At 52.9% G+C, this 22,432-nt stretch overlaps 1 protein-coding gene and 1 long non-coding RNA gene across 5 annotated transcripts in view; one reads left to right on the top strand and one right to left on the bottom strand.

The window, feature by feature from the left end:
* The window catches only part of ELF4 (E74 like ETS transcription factor 4), a 41,718-nt gene extending 31,439 nt beyond the window's left edge, over nucleotides 1-10,279 (bottom strand). For 2 of the 4 annotated variants that reach the window (XM_013050008.2, XM_013050009.2), the window contains exon 1: nucleotides 10,157-10,273. The gene's annotated coding sequence lies outside the window, so the exon portion shown is untranslated. Of the gene's footprint in view, nucleotides 1-9,858; nucleotides 9,975-10,156 lie in introns of those variants that run through there. The other 2 variants (XM_004780551.3, XM_004780552.3) reach the window with 2 other exon arrangements.
* Nucleotides 10,154-14,267, top strand: LOC106004488. Its single transcript, XR_001177513.2, has 3 exons — nucleotides 10,154-10,255; nucleotides 11,824-11,914; nucleotides 13,081-14,267. It is a non-coding gene; the product is annotated as an uncharacterized LOC106004488 (long non-coding RNA).
* Nucleotides 14,268-22,432: the final 8,165 nt, after the last annotated feature.

Genomic DNA, 22,432 nt, shown 5'->3' with positions numbered 1-22,432 from the left:
TGAAGTCAGATGCTTAACTGAATGAGCCACCCAGGCACCCCGAAGACAAGCTTTTTAAAAAAGAGGTATTACATTGTCTAGGCAAAAAAGGTTGGAAAGGAATACGATTGACATCTATAAAATGATGTATGGAGCAGATAATCATGGGCCCAGTCACCAAATGTGGTTCATAAATGAAGGGCAAATAATAAATAGTCCTATTTTGTATTTGCAAAATATGTAAGTCCTATTTTGCGAATATATAAGTTTGGAAACTTATGGAATTCTTTAGCTGAAGAATATCAATGAAAAGATTAAGCATTATCTATTTTTTAAAATATTTTATTTATTTATTTGACAGAGAGACACACAGTGAGAGAGGAAACACAAGTAGGAGGAGCGGGAGAGGGAGAAGCAGGTTTCCCACCAAGCAGGAAGCCTGATGCGGGGCTCGATCCCAGGACCCTGCGATCATAACCTGAGCCAAAGGCAGACGCCCAATGACTGAACCACCCAGGTGCCCTGATTAAGAATCTTCTAAAGTGACAGTTACATCAGGGCCACCCATGATTATAAAATATCTGTTGTAACAATTACTGTAGGGTGCTTGGATGTCTCAGTCAGTTAAGCCTCTGCCTTTGGCTCAGGTGGTGATCCCATTGGGCTCCCTGATCAGTGGGGAGTCTTCTTCTCCCATCTCTTCTGCCTGCCAGTCCCCCGTGCTTGTGCTCGCTCTCTCTCTCTGTGTCAAATAAATAAGTAAAATATTTTTTTAAATTACTGTAAATAGGATAAATTCGAGTATTAAAAGAAAAGGATATTGACAATCTCATTATAAAATTCATATGAAATTGCAGAATTAAAATAGGCAAAAATAACTCTGAGAAGGAACAAAGTTGGAGGGCTAGCACCACCTGATTTCAAAAAATGATTATAAAGCTACAGTAATCAGAAAAACTGGCATTGGTGGAAAGATAAACAGATCAATCAGCAGAACAGAATACAGAGGGTGCCTGGGTGGCTCAGTCAGTTAAGCATCTGCTTAGGTCATGATCCCAGAGTCCTAGGATCCAGCCAGAAATCCGGCCTTCCTGCTCAGCAGGGAGTCCATTTCTCCCCCTTTCCCTCTGCTCCTGCTCCTGTGCTCTCTCTCACTCACTTTTTTCTCAAATAAATAAATAAATAAATAAAATCTTAAAAAAAAAAACAAAAACAGAATATAGCCCACATCTATAAGGACAGAAATAAGCCCACATATATAAGGACAACTGCAGTAGCCTAACAACAGCTTTTCCAACAAATGGTACTAGAATAATCGGTATCTGTATGTAAAAGGGAAAAAAAAATGAATGTGAATTTACACCTCTCGCTATCTGAAAGAATTAACTCAAAATGGATCAAAGACCAAAATGTAAAGTCTAAAACTATAAAAACTTATAAAAGAAAACATAAGACAAAATATTCGTGACCTTGGGCTACGTGAAGACTTCTTAGAGACCTCACCAAAAGTATGATCCACAAAAGTAAAAATTGATTAGTTGGACTTCATTGATATCAAAATCTTCTGCTCTACAAAAGACACTATAAAAAGAATGAAAAGGCAAGCCAGAGACTCAGAGAAAACCTTCACAAAGCAAGAACAAAGGTCTTGTGTCCAGAATATATAAGAACTCTCCAAACTCAACAAGAAAAACAAATCAATTTTAAAAAGGCCAAAAAAATTTATTTTTAAAAAATATTTTATTTATTTATTTGACAGAGAGAGAGAGAGAGCAAGAGTGCATAAGCAGGGGAAGCGGCAGAGGGAGAGGGAGAAGCAGACTCCCCGCCGAGCAGGGAGCCTGATGTTGGGCTCTATCCCAGGACCCTGAGATCATGACCTGAACTGAAGGCAGACGCTTAACCAACTGAGCCACCCAGGCGCCCCAAAAAGGGGCAAACGATTTAAACAGATACCTTACCAAAGAAGATATATTGGTTATAAGTAAGTACATCATTAGGGAAGTACAAATTAAAACCACAATGAGGGCGCCTGGGTGGCTCAGTGGGTTAAGCCACTGCCTTCGGCTCAGGTCATGATCTCAGGGTCCTGGGATCGAGTCCCGCATCGGGCTCTCTGCTCAGCAGGGAGCCTGCTTCCCTCTCTCTCTCTCTGCCTGCTTCTCCGACTATTTGTGATTTTTCTCTGTCAAATAAATAAATAAAATCTTTAAAAAAAAAATAAAACCACAATGAGATACCACTGCACACCTATTAGAAAGGCAAATTAAAAAGACTCAACCAGGGACGCCTGGGTGGCTCAGTTGGTTGGACGACTGCCTTCAGCTCAGGTCATGATCCTGGAGTCTCAGGATCGAGTCCCGCATCGGACTCCCAGCTCCATGGGGAGTCTGCTTCTCTCTCTGACCTTCTCCTCATTCATGCTCTCTCTCACTGTCTCTCTCTCAAGTAAATAAATAAAATCTTTAAAAAAAAAAAAGACTCAACCAAGTGTTGGTGAGGACACAGAGCAACTAGAACTCACAAATGACTGGTGGGAATGTGAAATAGTACAATCACTTTGGAAAACAGTTTGATGTTTCCTTCTTTTTTTAAAATTTTTTTTAGAAGATTGTATTTATTTATTTATTTATTTGTCAGAGAGGAAGAGAGAGAGAGTGAGCACATAAGCAGGCAGAGAGGCAGGCAGAGGCGGAGAGAGAAGCAGGCTCCCTGCTGAGCAAGGAGCCGGATGCAGGACTCGATCCCAGGACCCTGGGATCATGACCTGAGCCAAAGGCAAGCAGCTTAACCCACTGAGCCACCCAGGCATCCCAGTTTGACAGTTTCTTAAAAAGTTGAAGCTACAGGGACGCCTGGGTGGCTCAGTTGGTTAAGCAGCTGCCTTCGGCTCAGGTCATGATCCCAGCGTCCTGGGATCGAGTCCCACATTAGGCTCCTTGCTCCGCAGGGAGCCTGCTTCTCCCTCTCCCTCTGACTCTGCCTTCCACTCTGTCTGCCTGTGCTCGCTCTCGCTCTCTCTCTGACAAATAAATAAATAAAATCTTAAAAAAAAAAAAAAGTTGAAGCTACAACTACTGTATGATTCAGCCATTCCACCTCTAGGTGTATTTAACCAAAAGGAAAGGACATATATAGCTATGGAAAGATTTGTACATAGTTGTGCACAGCAGCTTTGTTTGTAATAGCCAAACATGGGGTGGGGGAAAGCCACCAAATGTCCGTCAACTGATGAATAAATAATATGTGCTATCTCCATACAATGGAATGCTACCTAGCAATAAAAAAGGAATGAAATATGGATGGATGTAACAGCATGGACAGATCTTAAATATGCCGAATGAAAGAAACCATACAAAAAGAGAGTACATGTGGTATATGATTTCATTATATAAAACTCTAGAAAATGCAAACTATTACAATTAGTAAATAAGCCCTAGAGCTCAAATAAACAGAATAGTAAATATAGCTAACGATATTGTATTATAATCATCAAACTTGCTAAGAGACTAGAGTCTCTTAATCCCACACAGTCTTGAATTGCTCTTTAATCACTAAAAAGAAAGGATAATTATGTACCATGACAGAGGGGCTAATTATCACTACAATGGCAACCATATTATGATATGCAAATAGCTCCCTGTGGGGCTAAGTGCATGTGTATTACTACAGCTCTAGAATTGGGTTTAGATCCTTCAGAGCAGGGCGCCTGGGTGGCTCAGTGGGTTAAAGCCTCTGCCTTCAGCTCAGGTCATGATCCCAGGGTCCTGGGATTGAGCCCCACATCAAGCTCTCTGCTCAGCGGGGAGCCTGCTTCCTCCTCTCTCTCTGCCTGCCTCTCCGCCTACTTGTGATCTCTGTCTGCCAAATAAATAAAAAAATTAAAAAAAAAAAAAGATCCTTCAGAGCAGGAGGCTGGTCCTGCTGTGGTGGTTTTTGTTTGGTTTGTTTGTTTGTTTGTTTGTTTTTGATCAGTAGGGCACCAAGAAAGTGGTCACCTAATGTGATGAGACAGGTGTTTTCTGTGCACGGATTCTCACAGAATCAGCAGACCTGAACTAGCCTCTTTTATCCTCTGGGGAATTATGGGAAAAAGACAAATTATCTACAAAATCTATGTCTAAGTACCTCCTTGCTATCAGGTCATCGGGAATTTGGGGAGGTTAAGACTAATTGCCCACTCTCCCATCCTCCAAGGACTAGCAGTTCTAACCTGAGGGGCGGAGACCAACGGACAGAGTGAAGTGGCTCAGGGGTGGTCCATGGGTGATCCAGTCCTTCCTGGGCAAACACAATCCATCTGATAGCAGATGGAACCTCCAAAGTACTTTCTGGGAGGCCTCGAATGGGGAGGGCGCACAGCTCCTTGGGAACTCTTCTGGGCAAACACAGTGCCCAGCTCCAACCCAAAGCCTCTGGGCATTGGACAAGAATGGACGCATCCATTCAAATTCTAGTGAAAGGAGGGAGAGAGTGAGGAGTGGTTGGTCAGTTGGCTCCCAGAATTCTACACTCAGCAGGGTAAAAACAAGAGACCGATGATTGCTAATTTCTTGTCCAGGATGCAAGGCCTTTGAGGCCTTCTCTCAAAGGAACTAACTTCTCATTCCTGCAGCAATTGATACTTAAGACGAGAGTGGTGAAGAGATAAAGATGGCAATGTTAATAAAAACATGAAGGACTTGATTTTTGCTCTTCATGGCACCACTGCCTGCCACTTAGATACACTATTCCGCACACACATCTTCTCCACACGTCCATCCCCGCACACACGTCCCCTCCTTCTCCTGTGTGATGACAGACTTAACAAAGGGGTAGCAGAAAGATGAGGAAACTCCCTCTCAGTTTCAGAATGGGTATGGCAGGCCTTGCCAATGCTGCCAGAGAAGCGATTGCTCCCTGGAGCTGGCCAAGTCAAGGCTGTGTGAAGGGAAGTGACAACAACAGCTAACACCTGTGGGGCAGTAACTATGTGCCAGGCACCATGCTAAGCACTTCATGTGCAGCATCTCACTGAGTCCTTCCTCTCATGACCCTGTGAGGTGGGTACTAGAACCCAGCACGGTTAAATGACTAGCCCATACTCACACAGTCAGTAAGCAGTAGATCTGGAATGAGAACACAGAGAGCCCGTGCCTCCCACCCCCGGCCCCAAGACAACCCAACTTCTCTGGAAGGATGCTGGGTTAGATTAGAAGAGGAAAGGAAGCTTCAGGAAGGCCAGATGGACTGGGAAGCTGGAAGTTACCGGCATTGGGACAATAAAATGGTCCATCAGGAAAGTGGGAACCTAAGGCAAAGCTTGCTCAGCCTGAGCAAGCTGCTTAACCTCTTTCTTGTTGGTTTAAGAAATGTTCCAGCACTTTCCCTTGCAGACCCTCCTGCATGAAACACCTTTCTCTGAGCCTCCTTCTCCTCCTATAGAAGGCTGGGGTCTCTGCCAAAAAACTCACCTTAGGACATGATTTCCCAGCCAAGAAGTCAGGGCACTCCCGGTGTGTCCCTGCAGTGTTGCAACGTGCTGGGGAGGGGGCAGGGAAAGAGGGCAGTGAGAGAGGGAAAATGATGCGGGGGAGGGGAGGATATGGTGTGTCCCGGTGTTTTTCTCCAGTGAAATGCAACAAGAGCCAAGTTCCCCTCTCCACTCAGCCATGGGAGACACAGAAGTAGCAGAGCAAATATATGGCTAGTCCTTGCCCTTGCCCGGGTGGTCTGGGCAGAAACATATGGGACTCTCTAGACTCTTGGGTTCCCAACTGGCTGAAGAAAGGAAAATCTCTGTCCTCCACCTGAACCTCCCGGCTCTCAGAGAAATCTCAGAATCCTGGGGAAAGGTAGGACCCAACCAGCCCATGCCTGCTCTGAACACCACTGGCGCATCAGTTTTCCTGTCCCTTTGATGTCCTCTACCTCTCTTCCCCTCTCTCCACCCACCTCCTCCAGGGCCTGTGGGGTGGGGGGGGGGTGGACTCAAAATGAAATCCCCTCAGCTTGGGTGGCAAGGAAGCCTGTCTACCCTTTGTGTCTTATTCTTATCCATACACGCAGGGCTCCCTGGGCTCCGGGTCTGGGCCAGCCACTTTCTATCTCCTGGAGTGGAGATCAGGGGGTTTGCGCTGAGCCACCCACACTGGCTGACCTGTTCTTTTATGTGCCATGCATTTGCCAAACAATTATCCAGGCTTCGAAGGTCAGTCTGTGGACAGGGAAGACAGAGAAAGGCATCTTTTCTCCCTTTTCTGCCCAGCCAAATCTCCCCCGCGCCGCCCTCCCCTTCAAGGTCTAGCTCGAGCCTCACAAAGCCTTCCCTCCCTCCTCCAGCGGCGACCTCAGAGCTCTGGCCGCCTCTGGCCCCTACTCCGAGGAGCACAATTAGCACCTGACCAGCCACTGACCTGGCTGCCTGTCCTCGCCTCTGATTGTTTCAGTGTCTTAGTCATCTTTCCCTCACCACCTCCTTCATTTGTCTCCTCCACAGTGCCTAGCACAGGTTGGGCACACAGTAGGTGTTAATAAATGGCTGTTGAATTGAAACTCAGCAGCCCCTGTGAGGTCAGAACCCTCTCAAGCACCCCGACCAGCAGTTCCTTGGCAACCAGCACTGGGGCCGGAGCTAGAGGGCATGACTGACGCGGCCACTATTACTGGCCATGTGAGGCTCAGCGGCCAGAGATTTGCAGGCAGGTTGGTGTTGATGAGAAAAGCCCCTGACCTCTAGGAAAGTGCCCATGGGATTCTGGGTACCTTGGATGAGTTTCCTTTCTCCCCTGCAGAACTAGTTTTCAGTCTGAGAACCTCAAAGGGAATAAATTGGCAGTGAAGCCAGAAACCTCTTTGCAGCTTAGAAATCCTGGAGAGATAACCAAGCCCAGGTTGGGGTCAGACCCAAGCTTGAGAAGAGAAGGCTGCCCAAAGTCCTTCCCAGCTCCGCAGGGGACCTCCAGGAGGTGGTGGGGGTGTGCCAGGAGCCTAGAGGGGCGTTTGGGGGTGGCACTAAGTAATGCTATCCTGCCCCGGCACCCAACAAATCACGACACCTACAGCCCACCAAGGAAGCAGGTCTCCGTTTCCCGGTCATTCATCCAATTCCCAAAGCAGTTCAGACGGTGCATTCAGACTGGAACCCAGCCAGGGTCCCCAGCCAAGGAGAAGCCTCCATGTCTAGGACGCCCAGCTCCCCACACTAGCTCAAGTATTCCAGCCTGACTTCGAATTATGGTTATTTATACAGATGACCTAGATGCTCTCCCTGTCTCCCTCCCACACCCTTCACCCCAAGTCTGGCCTACAACAGAAGCTAAGCTATAGGGCGCCTGGGTGGCTCAGTGGGTTAAGCCGCTGCCTTCGGCTCAGGTCATGATCTCAGAGTCCTGGGATCGAGTCCCGCATCGGGCTCTCTGCTCAGCAGAGAGCCTGCTCCCTCTCTCTCTCTCTCTGGCTGCCTCTCCGTCTACTTGTGATTTCTCTCTGTCAAATTAATAAATAAAATCTTTAAAAAAAAAAAAAAAGAAGCTAAGCTATACACAGTCCTGGAAGGCGTGTGACATCTTCTTCACCTCCATGTTTTCTCACTGCCACTTCAGGGATGCCTGCTATGGGGACTGCTCTTGGCAAATGTTTGTTGAGTGGAATGAGCTTTCGGCACTGTATCAGATAATACCATCACGCTAGTTGGTGCTCACTGTGTGCCATATACTGTTCTAATAAACAGCTTATGTGTATTGAAGGATTTGATCTTCAGAGCAACCTTATGAGGCAGGGCTCACTTGACAAATGGGGCAACTGAGGCATACAACTGACTAGAATCACATAGCTAAGTAAATAGCAAAGCTGGGTTTTAGACTCAGACAGTCTGGCTCTAGGGATGGAAGGTAAAATGAGAAAGTTGGGGGTGGGGCTGGGGGGGGTGGGAAGGCCCAAGGGCAAGCTTAGGAGCAGGGATTTCCCTGGGAAAGCAATCCCCTCAGCCTGCACCTGGCTGGGCCTCTTCAGGGACGACAGCGCTGAATTTTGCAGGCTAGGGGCATTTGGGATAATCTATCAATCAGGCCTATGAAAGAAAGACCACAGCACCCTCATTTTTAGATCCCAACACAGGACAGAGAAGACAGAAGCCACTGTGCCACCACTTAGCACTAGGCAGGGGGAGAGTGGATTTCAGGCCCCCAGCTTGTCCAGGGGTGGGCGCCAGTTCCTGAGCAACCATCGAGCAAACAGTGCAGCAGTGGGAGGAATGCCAGACATAGTTGCAAACAAGCCACTCCTTCGGCTCACAGCTAGAGGCTGGGTGAGGGTGGCAAGGTGGAGCCTGCTCAACCCCCCCCAAACATCTCAGGCTTTGAACAGCCCCAGATACACGCACACGTAGGCAGGCCCTTCTCCACACCGGCAAGGATAACAAGTCCTCCAAGATAGTTAAGTATTTCATTTAACTCAGGACAGCTCATCCGCTAGGCTGTTTCTGCTCTGGGTCTACTCAACCAATGGTTGTTGAGAAAGTGCTTTCTAACCGGTAAAGCTCTGTGTAACTGTGAAGAGGGATTTGCATTCTTACCAGGCAGACAGTTCCCTAGGCACTCTCAGTGCCAAAGTGTCCTGTCTCCCCCAAGGGGAGAGCTAGATCTCTTCCCTTCACCCCTCTCCAACCTGGCACTCAGGCCAGGGGTCAGCTTGCAGGGGGTGAGTCCCTGATGGGCGTGCCCACCAGCTGTTGGGGCCAAGCAGTGGTGGCTCGGGCCCTGGGGTGGTGACCTCACTTCCGCTCCTACCTCCCCACCTCCCTAGCACTCCTCCCATTTGAGGCCCCACCAGGCCAAAATCGAGAAGTCCAAGGTTAACTGTTCCTCCCCACTTTAAGAGCTAATTAAAATGATTAGCCACAATGAACTGTCAAACATTAACCAGAAGAAGCTGCAGGACCAGACAGGCCTCTGTCTCCGGGCAGAGGGATGAGGGGCAGGAATCAAACTGCCATCAAATCCCATGGCCGGGTGGGGGCGGGGGTAGGGGGGGGCAGCCAGGGAGAACCTGGCTGAACCGAGGTACCAAGGGGTTAGGAGGTGACTCTGGTCAGGAAGGCCTTGTCCCTCCACACAGTCCTGAGGGAAGGGCAACAGCGGGTGCGGTGGAGGCACCAGACATTCATAAAGCGGATACCGCCTCAGCAGTTCCCCAAAACAAGGCGCTGCCGGCACGGCACCCCGCGCTGTGAGGCGGCTCAATCCCCTCGCCGGCAGCAGAGGAGGGAGCAGAGAGGCGGGAGAAACCGGGAGAGCGGGAACGCGGGAGCGGGAAGGCGGGCGTCTTGCTCACACGGAAACTCTGGCCCCTGCCAAGAGGTCTCTATTTTGGCGATCCGATTATCCAAGTCATAGGTGTGTGTGTGTGTGTGTGTGTGTGTGTGTGTGTGAGCGCGCGCGCGTGTGTTTTACACCAGTGAGTGTGTGCTTTACACTAAGGCGCCTGGCCCCCCAGAGGCGCTAGGGGCCGCCCAATCAATCTGGCAGCCCCGCCACCGCACGGTCTGACCTCCCGCCCTCGAGCGCCGGGCTTTCGGGGGGCCCTTCTGTCACGATCCGTCCTGTCACGGAACCCTAGCGCCCGCGACGCGGGAAAACCGGCCTCCCACCCTGGCTCGGGAATTCGATTCCGTTTCTAACCCCGGCTCAGAAGCCCGAGTCCCCCCCCACCCCACCCCCCCCCCACACACACACACACGCGGTGGGGCGAGGCAAGGGCGGGACTCAACACGCCGCGGCTCTCCCACCATTCCCTGGGCCCCCAACCCCGACACGCCGGGGCCCGAGCGTCCCCGATCCCGCCCTGAGGCAAACTTTTCGAGGTCCCCGAAGGCTCGAAGAAGCGGCGCCATCGACGTACCTCAGGCCGAATGGGCTCGGTCGCCGGGCTGGGGTCGGTCGCTGCGGTCCCCTCCCCGCTCTGGGGGCCCAGGCGAGGGTCCCAGCTGCCTCCCGCCCTCCCTCAGCCCGCCTTCTCCCCTCGGAAGCCGGGCTGGGCCAGTGGCGCCGGGAACTCGGCGCCGGCGAAAGGAGAAGTGGAAGTTGAGCGCGGCGCCCGGTCGGTCCCCGCGGCCGCCGGGGCCACCGTCCCCCTTCCTCCTTCCCTCCCTCTTTCCTCCCTGCCCGCCTGCCCCCGCGGCCCCGCGCCCGTGACTCACCTCGGCGCCGGGGCAGGCTGGTCCGGGCGGGCGAGGCGCAGGGCTCTCCCACACGTCGCGCCGCCAATGGCAAGTTGGAGGGCGAGATGCAAATACCAGGTGAGACGGCGGCGCCCCTGATAAAACGACTCCGGGGGGCGGGGTGGAGTGCGGGGGGAGCTGGGTGGCCGCCAGGGAGGGCCACGCCGAGGGAAGGGGCGGCGGGGGGCGCCCGGGGAGGGGGCGCGAGCCGGCGGAGACCTGCACTGAGACACCCGAGCGAAAGGGGAAATTGCACTAGAGACACACACGTCCCCGCAGGCGGCGGCTGGGGCGGGCGCGAAGGAGGCAGGGCGGGAGGGAGGGAAGAGCCGGAGGGAGGGACCGACGGGAGGGACCGCGGGCGGGCGGGGTGGCTGAGGGAGCGAGCGAGCGAGCGAGCGAGCGAGGGAGGGACGAGACGTCTTGGTGGAAACAGCGCCCCTCCACCCCTGGCCCGCCGCGGTCGCCAGCACGGCAGGGGGAGCCGTGCCAGGGGCCCGTGCGGCCTCTCCTTCCCCTCACGGCTCGCTCGCCCCCGGGGACGACAAGAGCAGGGCCCCTGAAGAGCCCACGTCGCGCACCCCTTTCTTGGTCCGCGCCCCTCAGTCTGCTGGCACGCGGCGGGTCCCGGGCTCTCGGCTCCCTGTGCGGGGCCCTTCCCGGAGGGAAGCCCCCACCCAAGGCCTGGGAGAGAAATCTACTCCCCGGGGACCCTGGATGGCTGTGTCCAGCCCCCTCGGCCTGCACACAAGCCGGTGGGCTTGACGCCTTTGGCCCACACCACTGCACTCCAGATTATTGAGCGCCTGCTGTGTTCGGACGTGCCGGGAGGGCGAGGGCTGGCAGAGCAGGAGCAGGGGGCGTGAGGCCAGGAGATGCCCAGAGGATGCAGTTCAGGAGCTAGATGCCAAACACTGCAGAATCCGGGGCCAAATCGTATACTTGGGAGTGACTGGAGAGTTTGGGGGACTTCTGAGGGAGCCTAGGGCTCCCAGTGGGGGAGACCAGACCTAAATGAATCAAGGGAAGGGCTGGGTTTGGGGGGAGCCCGACTGCCACAGAAGGTGCAGAGGCAGCCAGAGTTGGGGTACTGGGGAAAAGTTCATGCACCTCTTCTCTCTAAAGCCCTGAACCCCAGTCTCCCATGCTATCTCCCCCTTACCCTCTCCTCTGACCTGCCTGGGCATCCATACAAGCCCCCACTCTCCACCTGATCCCACAGCCAGGAGGCTCTGAGGGAGATGACTGGAAATAGTCACTTCTTACGGTTCTACATAGTCTGGAGGAAGGGCCCATCCAAGCCTCAGCCCTGGCAGCTCCTTAGCAGAAAGCGGGAAAGCTGAAGGGGCCCCAAAGGAGGAACAACCTCTGAAGGGCAGGATGGCCAAAGGGTCTGAAGTTCAGGGACCTGCTCAACCACCAGCATCTGCCTGCTTCCCCAGCCTTGGGAAAGGATGGTCTCTGGCACAGGACTAGGAGACAGGAAAGGTGGTGGATGATGGCAGTGAAGGCAGCTGCAGATTATAGTTTTCTGGGGAAAAACCTAGGGGCTGGACTGGCACTGGCCCTTGAGATTATTTTGCCTACCTATAGGAAGTCCCTGAAATAAGCACCAAGAGCAGATTTCTATTTTTTTCTTTTCTAAGTGGCCATGCTTTCACCAGGGGATTCCTGATCCTGGAGCCTCACCATTCTCTGCTGGTCTCTTGTCCATGAGGCTCCCCTCTCGAAATCGTGGTAAGTCCCAGCCATCCCTAAGCTCCCTTTATCTTGACCTTGAGACTCACTAATAGATACAAACACACATATTTTTCCATTTTGCGAAGAGTTCAGTGGTCCCTAACATCAGACAGACCCGGTTTCCTATTCCAGCTGGACCATTTACCAGCTGTGTGTCTTTGGGCAAGTCACTTAAAGTCTCTGAGCTTCGCTTCCCTTATTTTTAAGTTGGGGATAATAAGAACCTACATCGAATAGCTATGATGATTGGGTGCCTGGGTGATTCAGTTAGTTAAGCATGCGACTCTTAATTTTGGTTCAGGCCCTGATCTCAGAGTTGTGAGATTGAGCCCTGTGTCCAGCTCCGCTCAGCACTGAGCATGGAGCCTGTTTAAGATTCTCTCTCTGCCCCTTCTCCCCATCCCTCTCCAGAAGAAAGAAAGAAAGAAAGAAAGAAAGAAAGAAAGAAAGAAAGAAAGAAAGAAAGAAAAAAGAAAAAGAAAGAAAAGAGAAGAAAAAGAAAGAAAGAAAGAAAGAAAAGAGAAAAAGAAAGAAAGAGAAAGAAAAGAAAAGATAAAGAAAAAGAAAGAAAGAAAGAAAGAAAGAAAGATGGAGAAAGGAAGGAAGGAAGGAAGGAAGGGCTGCTGGGGCGCCAGGGTGGCTCACTCCATTGAGCATCTGCCTTCGGCTCAGGTCATGATCTTGGAGTCCCAGGATGGAGTCCTACATTGGGAACTCTGCTCATTGGGGAGTCTGCTTCTTCCTCTGACCCTCCCCCTCGTGCTTTCTCTCTCCCACTCTCTTTTACTCAAATAAATAAATAAAGCTTTTTTAAAAAGTGAAAAGAGGACACCTGGGTGGCTCAGTGGGTTAAGCCTCTGTCTCTGGCTCAGGTCATGATCTCAGGGTCCTGGGATCGAGTCCCACATTGGGCTTTTTGCTCAGCAGGGAGCCTACTTCCTCCTCTCTCTTTGCCTGCCTCTCTGCCTACTTGTGATCTTTCTCTGTGTGTCAAATAAATAAATAAAATCTTTTTTAAAAAAGTGAAAAGAAAGGCTGTGATGACAATTGAATGAGATAACCTGTGGCTACAGCAGTAGTGCCTGGTGCCTAATAAGCCCTCAATCAATGTTAGCTACCTTCAGCAGCATCTTCATCCATGTTTCAATTTTTCTCAACCCCAGCTCTCAGAAGAATGTCTGAGAAGGCCAGGCCAGAAGCTGCTGAGGGTTAAAGGTGGATACCTCCTAAGAGTGTGGCTTAAACCAGAGCTGAAGCCTCAAGGCACGGAAAAGCCAGAGGAAAAGTCTTCTTCTTGGGAAGGGCAGGGGGAGAGGGCACCGCGCCAACGAGCTAACAAGTAACCGGTGTCCGCCCAAGTACCTGCCAATGACCTGGAGTCCACCTGTGGGAATCCCGTAAGTTCCCACCTTCCCCAGACACTGAAAACTAACCACGGCCCCAGGGTCTGGGAACTGTGGCCAAAGCAAACCCCACCCCCCCTTGATGAAAGTCTTGCGCTGACCTCGAGCTGGGGAGCCGTGGGCCGCAGCAGTGACACTCGGCCCCATGGCTCCAGGTCAGCCAGGCTGCCCTTCCCGATGACCTTGCTGCTCCCCAGCCTGCCAGCCCTTCTCCACCCGGCTCCCCGCTCTTCCATTTGCCCATTGGGTGAGCCCCAGCCAGGTGGGGCCCGCCGACTGAGATCACTACTCCTGACGACAGCCACGCTGTCTCTGCCAGTGGCTCAGTTCCTGACTTGGCAGGAATTCCCCTTCTCGAGTTGCCCATGAATGCCCAGGCTCCGCTGCCCCATCCAGTGTGCACTCTCAGCCTCTCTCCTTCCAGCCTGTCCCTGCCCCAACTCCTATTCAGTCCTCTCAAGCCTCAGAACCTGGGTCCTTCCAAGAGCAGCGGGCCTCCTGGCTGCCCATAGCCTGTGCAGGACCAGCTCGCTGGCCACTCCTGGGTTCAACCTGCCTTTCCACCTTGGCAGCTTTCTCAGCCCTTCTTTGTCTCCTCTTTCAAGCAGTGCCTATGTTCCTCTGCAAATCACCCCAGCTTCTTTAGAGACAAGGTAGCTGGTGGCTTCCCCTCTTCCTTTAACCCCTTGGCCTCAGCAAATTCTATTCGAACCTGTGGCTAGAACAAAACACCACAGTGCCACAGATTCTGTAGCCATGGCCCTGACTTTCCACTACAGACACAAGCTAGAAAAGTCACCCATCAATCAGACTTTCAGAATGAGAACCATATTCAAAAGCCCAGAGAGAAGTTATAGTTTAAAAGAAATCCTTGGAAGCCTGGGTGGCTCAGTTGGTTAAGCAGCTGCCTTCGACTCAGGTCATGATCCCAGCGTCCTGGGATCGAGTCCCACATCGGGCTCCTTGCTCCGCAGGGAGCCTGCTTCTCCCTCTGACTCTGCCTTCCACTCTGTCTGCCTGTGCTCGCTCTCGCTCGCTCTCTCTCTGACAAATAAATAAAATATTTTAAAAATAAATAAATAAATAAAAGAAATCCTCCCACCTGTGAAGCTGAGAAGCCCCTTGTAATCCTTTCTGTCCAAACAGCAGCCCTTCCTTTGTTGAAATGTTCAGTAACTCTGGATTTGCCTCTACTGGGCTTACATGACAAGGCCCTAGAAAGCTCCAAATGGCAAATAGAAATCTCTACATCCCAGGTGGTGACTGAGCATCATAAAAAGTGTTTCTTCTAAAAAGGTTGTTGCGTCGCAGGCTCCTGGATGGCTCAGTTGGTTAAGCTTCTGCCTTCGGCTCAGGTCATGATCCCGTGTTCCTGGGATCCAGTCCCACATCTGGCTCTCAGCGGGGAGCCTGTTTCTCCCTCTGCCGCTCTCCCTGCTTATGCTCTCTCTCTCTCTCTGACAAATAAATAAATTTTTTTTTAAAGATGGTTGGATAACTGTGAAAGATAAGAATTCCTTGAGATAGGTCATACCCAAGTGTTCCTTCCCCAGATGGTCTTCTCTTGCTCAGGTCCATCTTGGGAACTGACGAGGGTGGGAGCAGGTGTGCTCAGGCCAAAGCACAGGCATGCAGATGGGAAGGTGTAGTTGGGAGCAACTTCCCAGATCGTGACTTTGATCTGGTCAGCCACCTTCTTTGGCTGAGGCTCTTGGGAAGTCACTTGGTTCCACCCCCTACCCCCCTACCCCCACAACGCTGCTCTCATTAAAATGGAGAGTTACACATTTCCCTTCCAGGCCTCGGCTGGGATAGGCTCCACCACCATAAGATCCCCTGCAAAACTTCAGAGATCCACTCGGTTTCAGTTCTTGGAAGCCTGGATGGCAGTTCAGGGGTCTGCCTGGAGTGAGATGACGACATTACCTAGCAGGTGCTGCGGTCCTTGAGTCAGTGCTCCCTATGTCCATCCTGGCTTTGGTGACTTCTGGGAGGAGCTGTTCCCACCGCATGCACTGCTGGGAGTGGGCCAAGTGTTGAAACAGATTCAGTGCCCTTCAGGCCAGCCCTCTTGGGTTGGTGGGAGATTTTTGAGGTGGGATGGGGGAGGAGGACCCAGTCATTTGATTCATTTGCCAAAAATGAGAAAGAAGTGGCTTCAAGCAGTGCTCAGCAAATGAGGGCAAGTCCCCTAGAGTCTACTGGCCTCTAGCCCCTATCCTGGAGCCAGGGATCAGCTTGGAAAAGTCCCCAGGACCAGGGCCAAGGACAGGCACTTACTCTGGGGCACCTATCAGAGGCAGTGCGGCATCCGGAGTTTTGGGGGCACTGTCCAGTGGAGTCGGGGTTATCTCCTCAACCTCTGCCATCTGCTAGGGTAACCCCCATCTCGTGTGGCTGGCAGCCTCCCTGCGCTCTGTAGCCCTTGTGGAGATTCCAAATGACACTCCAAAGGCGCCTCCCTTCACGGCCTGCAAGGAAAAACGTGGGACCTTGGCCCAGCGGACTGCTGCTGGGGGGGCAGAGACCGGGATGGAGGCATGGAGGGATGCCAACAAATAAAGGCTTTCCTGGAGGAGGGCACCACATGATTTCTGTGGCCCCTTAAGTGTGCTGGCGACAGGCAACAGGCAGCTATAAGCTGGGTGTTCCCTTCTCAGATGGAGAGGAGGCTCAGGGGAGTGGGTGAGACACCAGTCACATCACATGTGGTGCTACATGTTATATACATGGTGAATAGCGACCCCTGGAGTTGTGCTCGGAAGTGGCAGTAGGGACAGACCCAGGAGAGGTGGGGATGGGGTGCTTGGATGGAAGGAGAGATCGGGAAGGGCTCCCGATCTCTGAGACACCAGAGTAGGGACACCAGGCCGGACTCCAGATCCTCGGGTCTGGGGATGAAGTAGAGGAGTGGGGAGAGGGTGTGAGGGGGCCTGGAGGGCCTGAATTCCCCCTACTTCACATCCTGCCAAGGGGCGGTTCTGGGCTGAGGTTTGTATCAGGGGGCAGAGGATTCTGCTTTTTGGGGATTGCCCTATCCCACAGGGAGACAGGCACCAGACAGAGACCCAATAGGACGGCAGCCACGCAGCTTCCCCACCCTGCTGTCCCAACGGGGGTCGGGGTCAAGGGTTGTTGTTGTTGTCTCATCCAGAAAAAAATACATTTAATGTCTATAAAGGTGCAGTATGAGTCATTTCACGGAATGTCTAGGCCCCTTCATTGGCAGCAAACAAACTTTCCAGCCCTCTTTTGAGGAAGCCATCCAACTCGGCTGCTGCTGCTGGCTTTGTATGTGAGAGAGTGTGTGTGTGTGTGTGGGTCTTCGTGCGGGATGGGTCTCCATAAGGTCTTGTCTGCCTATGTGGGTGTCCATGTGGGTCTCTCAGATGTGAGTGAGGGCGCAATCACGGCAGGAAGGTGGGGTGTGTGTGTGTGTGTGTGTGTGTGTTGCGGGCACGCGCGTGCACACATGCATGTGTGTGAGCTTGACTCTTGGATGTGAGTGGCAAGTCCCCTCGTGTGTGTGTGTGTGTGTGTGTGTGTGTTTGTGGGCGTGTGTGTGTCTGCAAGGCAGCATGGTATGTGAGCCTGTGTGTCTGAGGGTGTCTACGTGTACATTTTTTTCCTCATCACTGCCAAATTATCTTCCCATCTCTCCCCTCCGAAGTGAAGGGCTGGCGGAGGGAAGCTAGTGATCCAAAAGGGGGGCAGCTGGGGAGGGAAGAGGGACTGGAGGAAAACCAAAGCAATTCCACTCGTCGGAGGAAAGTGTCAGCCAAGGATGAAACTGAAACCGAGGCACCAGCACTCTGGGATCGTCCTGGGGCTTCGGTTCCTCCCACTCCCCCGCCCCCTCCAGCCGGCTGTGGAGATTAGTCAGCCTGAAATTCCCATTCCTACAGCCTGGACTTGGGGGCTGAGGCTGTGAGGCTGGGCTAGAAATTGGCCTGTGGTTAGCACGTGACCCCATTAGCGCCCATTATCACATTAACACAAATTAGTATATCAGATCCTCTCCCAGTCACCTAGTGGGGCACAGGGCCAGGCTGGAGGGAGAGGCCACAGCTCAGGCCCTGCTCCGTGGAGGAGAAGCCAGCATGAGGGCATCAGGGGAGTGGACAGGCTGAGGACTGCTGCAGGCCCGGTTAGGGACCGAAAGGGGATAGAGACATCAAGTTTGACACGATGATCCTTTTCCTAGGTCGTGCTCTGGGAGGAGACACCTTGGGGAGGGGGTTAGTTGAAAGGAGGGGGTTTCCAGGAATAGCTGGGCACCGCCCTGTAGGAGGGAGGCCCGGACTCTGAGGTCTGGGCAGGAGACAGACGGTATTTCTCCTGGCACACAGTGAAACACAGTGAAACGTTTAGGATCCTTCGGGTTGGTTTTTCTTTCTTTCTTTCTTTTTTTTTTTTAACCCCTTTCCTCTTCTTTATGGAAAATCCTAAGGATAACTTTCTCAGATGGCTGTGGACATCCTGAAAGCAGGGGAGCTGGACTGACTGACAGAGGAGAAGAGGCACCCAGAACACTAGCACAGTGCATGGCTTTGATGTCTTGGCACAGAAATGGGAGATAAACCCTACCCATATATTTCTATGTTAAGTTGTATCATGGGAATAGCCACTGGAGCCTCTGGAAAGGTTGAGGCTGCAGCCCCCAACAATTTTTTTTTCCAGCTTAAATGTGTCTGGCCACAGGTTATTTTTGTGCCTTGATACTTTTAATATGTTAACTAAAGAGCCACCACAGAACCATGAACCAACACGGGAAGGTCAGCAGCGTCATGACTTGTAGAGCTCAGGGTCTGCAAGGAGGTAGAACACAAAGCTCTATCTACTGAGAACAGGGTTGTAAGTTTGAGCCCCAAATGGGCCTCTTAGCTTTTTTTCTTCTATAGCTGCCAAAGACTGAATTGAGACGCGCAGAATCCCTAACCATCGCTTTACAGGCTTACATCCAGCCCAAAGCTGAACCCCTGCCCCTCATCTAGGCTGAGTCCTGGTTCCAGACTGCACCCCAGCCCCAGCCCTAGTCTATCCCGGTGCAGGAGATGCATTCTGGGTCTCAGGAGAGCCAGGCTAGAGAGTGGCTGTTCAGGGAAACCCACCCCCAACGCCCCGAGACGCGACTCAAAGTTTCCATTCTACTGCCCGCGGGTCAAGAGAGCCATCCCCGGAGAGGAAAGACGGCCCCTAAACCACAATCCCTTTGCTGAAGGTGAGCCGCCCCAAGCTCTGCGGGGCCGGGGAGGTGGCCCAAGGGACTATTAAGAAGCACGCAGGAGCCAGCCCCATGCCGCGGCGCTAGCGCAGCAGGTCGGATCTCCGGACTCTCCCGCCACTTCCGTGGGAGCGCGAGGTCCGAGGGCCAGTGGAGGTTCTGGCTGCCCCTCCCGCCTTTCCCTCGCCTCCCCCACCGCCCCGCCCGGCCCCTTTCTGGGCTCGCGCGCCTCCCAGCCCCGATCCGCTCAGGGGCCGGGCTCCACCCCCGACCCCCCAGCAGTGCGCCCAGGGCGCCTCTGCAGCGCCACCTGCAGGCGGAACGCGCGCAGCGCGGCGTCTCGGGCCGAGGCGGGAACTGGCGACCGTGAGGGTGGAGGAGGAGGAGAGGAGAGGTCGGCTCCTCTGCCCGGGAGCTTTCCTGGCCCGCGCGCGGCCTCCCCTCGCCATCCCAGCCCCGAGCGACCTGGCCCCTCTGAGCTCTGCCCCGCGCCCTGCCCGGCGCCGACGGCCAGGGCTCCGACCTTCCACTCCTGCTGCTGCACTCTGAGCGGCCTCCTGCCCCGGGCGCCTCTTCTCGGGAAGCAATGAAGTCACACTGAGCCCGCTCCGCTGACTCATGAGAATCCTCCCCCCTCCCCGGCACACCCCTTGAAACTTCCCCCTCAATCCCTTCTTTCCTGCTCCCGCCCCCCCCTCCTCCCGTCCCATCAGGCGAGTAGGGGCGGCTCCGGGAGGACTCCCGGGGAGGACTCAGTGAGGCAGCTGGGAGAGAAGTGGCCGGCGAGAGTCCCCACGGAGACATCCGTTTTTCTGTCCCCACCTGGCCACTCCACGCTCTTCTGGGGCGCACAGGGAATGTCCTGGGGGAGCTGAATGTTTGCAACCTCCCGCAGAGCTCCCACCATGGTATTCTTTTGTAATTATCCACCTCACATTGTGCGCGCCTGCTGAGAGCGGGGCGCCCCGGGACCTCCTTCCCCCCTCTGGGCCCGGAGTTCACCTCGTAGCTGAGGTCACTTTGGAGCCTCCTGTTGGGATGAACGAGGGCTTGCACCACCAAAGGGACAAGTGTAGGGTGTTCTGAGCTGTGAGCTGCCCTCCATCCCTGCATTAAGTCAAGCTGATGTCTTGAAAGGTCACTGTGGCCCTTTCTCCTAGGACTCGGCACTGGCCCAGTCCAGGTGGAGGTGGGAGCGACTTTGAGACCAAGGATTCCCTGTTCCCAGCACTCCCCGCCTCCCCCCACCCCCACTGTGCGGCTAGTTTGAGGACTCCCACTGGAGTAGACCAGAATCCCCTGACAGTTGTTTGGGATATGAGTCTCAACAAAGTGGCTGAGGGCCTCAGGGCCTGATCGGAGAAGGCTTCAAGCTGGAGGGGCTCTGCTGGCCTCCCTGAAACACCTAAAACTCCCCTTTCACCCTGGTGGGGCAGTGATCCTTAAGCATTCTTGTCCACCCAGCAAATCATGGTGCTGGATTTTCTTACCTTCCCTTTATACAGTTTCTAGCTGTCTCTATGCTTAAGAGCTGGGTGGTAAAGCTTGCAAGCTTCCTGGCTCTCTTGTCAGCACTTGGGGACATGGTTCTGCCAAGGCCATAACCAATGTGAAAATGGCCATGGACCAAGAGCAAAGTGGGTGTATAGGCTGGTTTAGGGCCTCAGGCCTTATGTGGCACGAGGGACAGTGTTATGAACTCTTCTGTCAGCATCAGGGTGATGGCTACTCTGGGTTATGGTGGCTTTCCAGTCACCAGCTCTGCAGGGTGTGTTTGTTGGCAATTGGGAACCATTAAATGGTTGGGCAGAGATGTATGTGCTCAGATCATGGCTAAGAATAGTCCTTCCATAAAACTTTGCTGGGGGTAATTCTGGGCTTGAAGTCAACATTTTTTAGGGGCGGAAGGATGCCACCTTTCCTGGAGCCCAGTTTTTAGTCTGTCAACCTCTCCATGGAGAACAAATAAGGCAAGGTGCAATTTCTAGGGGGTCATAGGGTTTCTGGCTGTAACTTGCTGGATCAAAGAAGAATCACAAGCCATAGATTAAAAAAACAAAACCCCAAAAAACCAAACCTGTAAATCTAGTTGAGCCGAAGGGACAGCAGAGGCCATGTGGGGAGACACTTGTCAAGAGTTTTGAGTCCTATTAGCGTCTGCTCTAGACCTTAGAGATGAAAGACAACTGAGCCAGTGGCAAGGTGAACACAGTCCCGCGCACGCTCCTGAGAGACTTTTCTATACACAGGAGGTTCGAACTGAGAGTAGAGGGATAATCTAGTTTGTTCCCCTCAGTTTACAGATGAAGCTACGGAGACCTAGGTAAGTAGCTGCCCCGGGCCATTCACGTCAAACAGCAGTGCTGGGACTCAGAGCCAGGAATGCTCTTTGCACTGTGCTCCACGGCTGGGAGAAAAAAACCAAAAACAGAAACATGGGCAGAGAGCACTTATCGGAACCTGAGGAAGACACACAGGGAGGAAGAAAGCAAGCAAGGGAGACTGCAGAGATTCTGAGAGGAAGGACAAAAAATGAAGGGGCTGAGGAAAAGTGAAGAGAAAGAGGTGTATTCTCTTCGGGCAAGAAGAGCATCAGTCCATCCTCTGTAATAAGCACCGTACACCGGTTCACTTCAGCACAGTAAACGTATTCATATTTCATTTGTAGAGATGACAGAGAGGATACAACCATAGGATGGAGTGCTTTGGTCAGTGAAAGAAAAGCCTAGACTAGAGAGAAGCAGACCAGTACAGCACTGTGAGGAATCGCGAAGGTCCCTTGTGAACTCTCCCAGCAGACTCCCAGCACCGGTGTTGTGGGGATGGACCCCACTGCCCCTGCCGGTGGGATCAGGTTGTGAGGGCAGGGACTACGTGTTACTCATTTTCTTATCTCCAGGGCCTACTGCACCGTGGCATGCAGTGACTGTATGGTACGTGTTTCCTAGCTGACCAATAACTGCATTCACGAGTCTGTGGATTTGTAAATTCAGCGCCCATGGTTGGGGCTCCTCCAGAAGCATCTCTGCGCTGCACGGCAAGTGCCAAGGCATCGGAGTTGGGGGGACCTGCCCGGGAAGCCAGGCACCTCTGTCCGCAGACACCAGATGCAACTCCTGGGCTTTTTTCCCAAGTGACGCACAGACCTCAGAGGCCTCACTGGGGCGTCTTGGGGAAGGCACAAGATGAGGCAAAGTTCATGAGGGACTCTGCCTGGCAATGGGCTTCTGGCAGATACATTGGTTTTTTACCTCCAAATTGCCAACGCCTACCAGCCAAAGAGCACCAGGACCCTCCTGGGGTTGGACAAGTTAGGGCTACTGCTCACTGCAGTCCAGGGAATGCACACCATGGGGAAGCACAGGGTGTGTCGGGAACAGGGTACCAGGAACGGTTTATTAGAAATTTGGGCCAGGCTGGGTGACTTGGGGGAGGGCTGAAGGAAGCAGGGCTTTACTTTGGATTGGATGCTGTCAAGAAGCTCGAAATCATCCAACAAGTAGGTGCCTTATTCGATACATTTTACCCCCTAGGAGGGCAGACGAGAGTGAGGCCCAAGTGGTAATTGGTAAGGCAGCAGCAATCGCTCACATGAGACGGTATGGGGGTGGGCGGGTGTTGGTCATCTCTGTGGTTTGGGCAACGTTCATGTTTTTGTCTGTGTTCACACATGATTATGAAGTGGCCTTGTTTTCGTCTACATCCAACCATGGTCAGAGTGGCTGTGTGCAATGCTAACATCTTGTGAATCTGTTTACATTCAATAGAGTACCCTGGCCTAACGGTGAGCACCAGGCCCTTCGGAGCAACACCACTGCCTGCTGACAGTCCCAGGCCAACCTCCAGATGTCAGGGGCTGCATTTCTCTTTCTCAAACTATCCATTTGG

This window comes from Mustela putorius, unplaced genomic scaffold (assembly GCF_011764305.1).
Source record: "Mustela putorius furo isolate JIRA1106 unplaced genomic scaffold, ASM1176430v1.1 tig00003899_pilon_pilon_pilon, whole genome shotgun sequence".
Lineage (NCBI taxonomy): Eukaryota > Metazoa > Chordata > Mammalia > Carnivora > Mustelidae > Mustela > Mustela putorius.
This window is presented reverse-complemented; position numbering and strand designations above follow the sequence as displayed.